The sequence below is a fragment of the Parasteatoda tepidariorum genome, chromosome 9 (genome assembly GCF_043381705.1).
Source record: "Parasteatoda tepidariorum isolate YZ-2023 chromosome 9, CAS_Ptep_4.0, whole genome shotgun sequence".
Lineage (NCBI taxonomy): Eukaryota > Metazoa > Arthropoda > Arachnida > Araneae > Theridiidae > Parasteatoda > Parasteatoda tepidariorum.
The window spans coordinates 53,338,803-53,344,802 of record NC_092212.1 but is presented as its reverse complement, the minus strand read 5'-3'; the positions used below and the strand labels follow the sequence as shown (position 1 = coordinate 53,344,802).

Here is a 6,000-nt window from a genome sequence, read left to right as displayed (position 1 = left end):
TTAAATCTGGTTTTATGTAAAAGTACTAAAAAAATGTCTTTAAATGATATTTTTTTTAATTACCAAAACATGATATTTTAACCGTTCATATTAAAGAAGAAATAGAGCGGACAATTTATGAATTTTTTAAAATTTTTTGAAAAGAGAGAAAATCTTAAGACTTGTTTCGTGTTAAGAAATGTGCGTCAAATTTTCCGAAAATGCCCACAGTTGTCCAAAAGTGCTCAACAAATGTCTTTCGTGTTAAGAAATGTGAGTCAAATTTTCCGAAAATGCCCACAGTTGTCCAAAAGTGCTCAACAAATGTCTTTAAATAAATTATTTTTTTACCAAAACACGATATTTCTACGGCTCATATTAAAAAAGATATAGATCGTGGCATTTTGTGAATTTTTTTAAAATTTTTGTGAAAAGAGTGAATCTCTCAAAAATTGTTTAATGTTTTACCTGTACATCAAATTTTATGAAAATGAACACATTTGTCCAAAAATTATGAAAAATATCTTTAAATGACATTTGTTTATCAAAAACATGATACTTTTATAGTCCTTATTAAACAAGCAATAGAGCGGAGACTTTGTGAAATTTTTTAAATTTTGTGAAAAGACAGAATCTTTTAAAACTAAATTCGTTTTAAAAATTGTGCGTCAAATTTTCTGAAAATGCCCGCATTTGTCCAAAAGTGCTCAAAGAATGTCTTCAAATGAGATTTGTTTTTCCACAACCTATTATTTCTACAGTTCATATTAAAAAAGCATTAATCATTTTGTGAATTTTTTTAAATTTTTAAAAGAGCGAATCTCTTTAATCCGGTTTCATGTAAGAACATGTGAATCAAGTTTTCTGAAAATGCCCATATTTGTCCAAAAGGGCTAAAAGAATGTCTTTAAATGAGATTTTTTTTTTACCAAAACATGATATTTCCACAGCTAATATTAAAGAAGCAACAGAGCTGACAATTTGTAAATTTTTTAAAATTTTGTGAAAAGAGCGAATCTCTTAAAATTGATTTCATGTAAAAATATGTGCGTCACATTTTCTGAAAATGCTTATATTTGACCAAAAGAGCTCAAAGAATATCTTCAAACTGTCCGCTGTATTGCAACCTTACTATGGACTGTGGAAATATTTTTAGGTAAAAAAATCTCTCTTAAATACATTCTTTGAGCACAATTGGAAAAATATGGGCATTTTCAGAAAATTTGACGCACATATTTTAACTTGAAACCAGTTTTAAAAGATTCGCTATTTTAAAAAAATGTAAAAAAATCACAAATTGTCCGCTCTGTTGCTTCTTTAATATTAGCTGTGGAAATATCATGTTTTGGTAAAAAAAAAAAANAGTATTTTTCAAGAAAACAATTTGAGCACAAATGTGAAGAATTCACTTGTCAGCCATGTGATTACTTTAGAATGCTGCCAGATTCAAAAAACTTAAAATTATCAAAAATTAAACAGTAATATGTAGACTTTGGCTATTTTTGAACATATTTTTAAAATTAAAATATGCAATTCATAAAAAAAAATTTCACTTAAAAGTTGACACTTTCGTGGAATTGCGCAATTATAATTATCATAAAAGAAATAAATTACTTCATAAAAGAAATACTAGGTTACTATTAGTATACTAGTATTTCTTTTATTACTGTATAATGTAATCCTAGTAACTACTAATTCATTATGCAATTCATATAAATGTTTATAATAAATAAAGAAAATTATATTTTTATTTATTTAGAAGCTACGGGTTAGTTTCAAAGGAGGACGGGTACATAGTTAGGCAAGCCGTCCTCGGGGACGGGTAAAATTTCTGAGTTCTTTCGAGCCCTGGATCCTCCCACATGAAAGTATATTTTCTTTCCCTTGTTTTCTTTCCTTATTTAATCAGATTTTGGTGTATGAACGTTAATTGTAATGTATAATCATTGGTATTGAATTCTGTCTTATGACTTGTAGAAAACCACTTATCATTTTGAGCATTCCTTTAAAAAATACTGAAACTACTTAGAAAATTGCGTGGAACTTTTTAAATTTTTCAAATTGGTCTTTTTCATTACTTGAAAAATCTCATTTAAAGAAATTCTTTGAAAACTTGGCATTTACAATGTGGGCATTTACAGAAAAATGTGGGCATTTACAGAAAATTTGACGCTCACTTTTTAACACGAAATCAGTTTTAAGAGTATCACTCATTTCAAAAAATTTAGAAAAATTCACAAAGTGTCCGCTTTATAGCTTCTTGAATATGGACTGTGGAAATATCAAGTTTTGGTAAAAAAAAAAAAAAAATCTCATTTAACACTAGATTGCCTAAGGAAGTCATTTTGACTGCTTTTCAATTTCAATTTGAAAAACAATTATCTATATAATGACACAGCTTCTTAGAATTTTATGACTTTTTGTACAACATATAGAAGCGTTTATTAAGGACATTTTTCGATCCCTTATGAACAAATGTGGTCATTTTCAGAAAATTTGACTCGCATATTTTAACCAGTTTCAAGAGATTCGTTCTTTTCCAAAAATTTAAAAAATTCACAAAGTGTCCGGTCTACTGCTTTTTTAATTTGGACTGTGGAAATATCCTGTTTTGGTAAAAAGAAAAATCCTATTTAAAGACATCCTTCGATTACTTTTGAGCAAATATGGGCATTTTCAAATAATTTAACGCACATATTTTTACATGAAATCAGATCTAATAGATTCGGTCTTTTAAAAATTAAAAAAAAATCACGAGGTGATTATTGCTTTTTTAATATGAACTGTAGGAATATCATGTCTTGCTAAAAAAATAATTCATTCTAAGACGTTATTTTTTTATTATTCCTTATGAACAAATGTGGACCTTTTAAAAAATTTTGAAGAGCATATTTTAGCATGAAACCAGTCTTTCAACATATTTTTATAAATAATAGCTAGTTCCACTGAAAGATGTGATTACATTGATTTGACTACTATGTTAAACTGTTGAGTATAAAATAACAATAATATTTTTTATTTCCTTCCTAGAAATTCGGATTTATTCCCAATAATAAACCAGAGAGTAGGGATAGTAGGGACTTACTACCTCAACAAGCAGTTTTTCTCCCTATCTTTGCAGGAAATGATCTCTTAGGAAGCATTCTCTCTGTATGTGCTCACACGTAAATGCGATTCATACAATGCGCGATTAGCTTGTCGCACTGTATACGATGTCGAGTGAGATAGAGAACCTGATTGGTGAATTTTTCTCTGGAGAACACAAGGTTCTCGTTCTCCCTTGAAAGCGCTAGCAGATGCGTGAATCACTTCCAATGTGAGTGGTCTATGAGGGAGAATTCATATTGTCTGCGTTTGCCTTTGACACACGTGCGAATGCTTGGAATCACATTGAGATATGCGAATCACTTGCTCTGAGAATACTTCATAACATGTAGATTCTAGAGATTCCTCCTCATACACTGACTACGGTTTTACCGTCATGTAATGACCTAAAATATGACCTTCACCAGATAATTTTATGTCTGAAATCAATCATTCATTAGATAATTTCTGAGTCTTCTTATGGACCTAGCCACATCCTCTACTTTAAATCCAAGGCATGATATTTAAAATATTTCAGTTTCTTACAGAGCAACTCTAGTGCGACTTCTATCTAAATCGAAACCAGAACGAATCTGAACGAAACAGAAAATTCGTCTGTAATATGAAAATTGTTTTCTATTTAGAATTTGGCAACACTGTCAAACACCGCACCCTGCGAAGTGCGAACGGTTTCGAAGCTACTCGTTTGGGATAGGGAGCAGGTAAATAATTTGTCCTTTTTAGCTTATTCCGCTTGCATTTTAATGAATATTGTATTTATCTAGATCTTTTGGAATTGTCATTTCATTTTTCAATGATTTTACAATGCTTTTCATCTCAAAGTTTCTAAAATAACAAAGTTTTATTGACCGGGTTGTTGTTAAGACTAGCGGTTTTTTATTTGTTTATTTTATTTCTGTACGGCGTGCTCATAAATATTAAATAGCCCGTCTATAGACGTGACCTATAAATAGATTTGTTATAAATGATTATTATCTTTGGCTCGCATATTTGTATTCTTCGGTTGAATAGAGTTTGACTGACGATAACCAACATGCTGTCTTCTTGTTTTTTCATTTAATTTATTATTATATTCAGCTGTATACGAGTGCCGGTTTAGTTTTTGCCAGCAATCGTGGGAGTGTGCCATTGCTGTTCCATGGATTTATGTTGGTAATTATAAAATTTGAAAGCTTTTTAATTATATATAATTTTGCGTGGGTGTGTGTCTTTGACGGAGCAACCATATGCAAATTAAGCTGTGAATTGTTGAATATGGTTTGTAGATGTCGTATTTGCTATATGTAAATAGCTTTGAATGACAGTGTACTTTTCTTAAATAGGATATCTATAAGAAGTTGTGAGTCATTCATATTAAAAGTTTTAGATTTTAAAAGTTTGTTTTGAACTATTTTTAGCATATATTATTTCATGAATGTATTTTTTTTTGGTTTATTTTTACGTTTAGTCAATATGTGGAATGTTTATCTGTGATTATTTTGCTTTTTATTTTTGAACGAAGTATTCAGCTGTTATGAATTTAAAAAAAATGATAAATAAATTTATGTTTTTGGTGGATGCAATGGGGTCCAGTTGAAAAAACTGAACTTTTAAAATTATTTAAAACTGTATTGCTTGCATGATTATTTAACTTTGTGTTTTTTTAGTATGAAATTGAAAAAATAAAATAAAATCGAGATCCTAGATTGTAAAAATACTGGTTTTGCGGATATTTTTGTATCGGTATCTGTCCACTACCTTTGTGAAGGTTTGCAAAGAGTTTTTTGCCTTGCAAAAATTTAAAAGAAAAAACGTTTTCTTGGGGCTTGCTATAAGTTTTAGCTTTAGAGTTGGTCTTTTCTTGTGACGTTTTTTTTTAAGTTTCTTACTGGCTAATACCCGACAATCCAAAACTTGAAAATTAATTTGGTAGAGTTGATATGGAAATTTTCTCTTAGTATTTACTATTCTGATAATGATTTCATTAAATCTTAGTATTTTAAATAATATGGGTTATCAATTATATATATTTCAAAAGGCTTGAGATAGTATTAAGTCGAAGAAATGTATTTGGGTTTAGTGTTTCTTTTGGTTATTTAAAATTTTATGATAGTTATGTTAATGTAACTGAATGGAATAGATATCTTATTACAAATGTAACATGTTGGCATTGCTTTGTTTACAAATTTTTTCTGCTTAACTTGGTGTAGTGATTTATAATCCATGATGTATCCTATCTTTTATGTTGTCAAATTTAACATATTTATATTAAACTGTAGTTTCATATTTCTTAGCATAGATCTTCTGACATCATATTTTACATTTGATGTTAACTGCATTTTATTTGTCTAAATTTTGTTATTTTTGATGATCTGATATTTCTGTTTACACTATTCATAGCCAAGCACAACATATGAATACAGCTTTAAAAAATAAATTAGTTTCCATTTCTTTTAAACATGGCTCTTTTTTTGTACAATGGCAAGTTTCGGTGATATTTTAATTACTGCATGTAATCTGTATTTAAGTTAGAGTTTTAATTTTTTTTCTTTTCCTTTCCTACCAGTGTTAAAATTCTTGATTAGGAGATTGTTTTTGAAGCAATGTTTGTTTTAAACATACACAAAAGTTCTAAATATTTTTTAACTAATTTTTTTGCAAGTGATGTGGTTTGTAATCACTTTAAACAACTGTTTTCACTTCATGCAGAAAATTTGCTGTTGTACCTAAATTTCAAGACTCGAATGAGACCCTGAATAGTGAAACATATTTACTTGCGTTTGAGTTGCCCATCAGGTTCTCATTTGCATCTTTAAATTTTTTGCATGCAATGAGGGTGACTTTTTTCTGTTATTTTATTTTTAAATTGCTTTCAAAATGAAATCAAAAATAGATTAAATAAGGAATAATCTAAAATAGTATTTTTATGACAAATTA

At 28.9% G+C, this 6,000-nt stretch overlaps 1 protein-coding gene across 1 annotated transcript in view; it reads left to right on the top strand.

Annotated features, from left to right (window-relative positions):
* The first annotated feature begins 3,601 nt into the window (after window positions 1–3,601).
* The window catches only part of LOC107447491 (protein hu-li tai shao), a 76,746-nt gene continuing 74,347 nt past the window's right edge, over window positions 3,602–6,000 (top strand). Inside the window, exon 1 of the mRNA XM_071185064.1 lies at window positions 3,602–3,785. The gene's annotated coding sequence lies outside the window, so the exon portion shown is untranslated. The remainder of the gene's footprint in view (window positions 3,786–6,000) is intronic.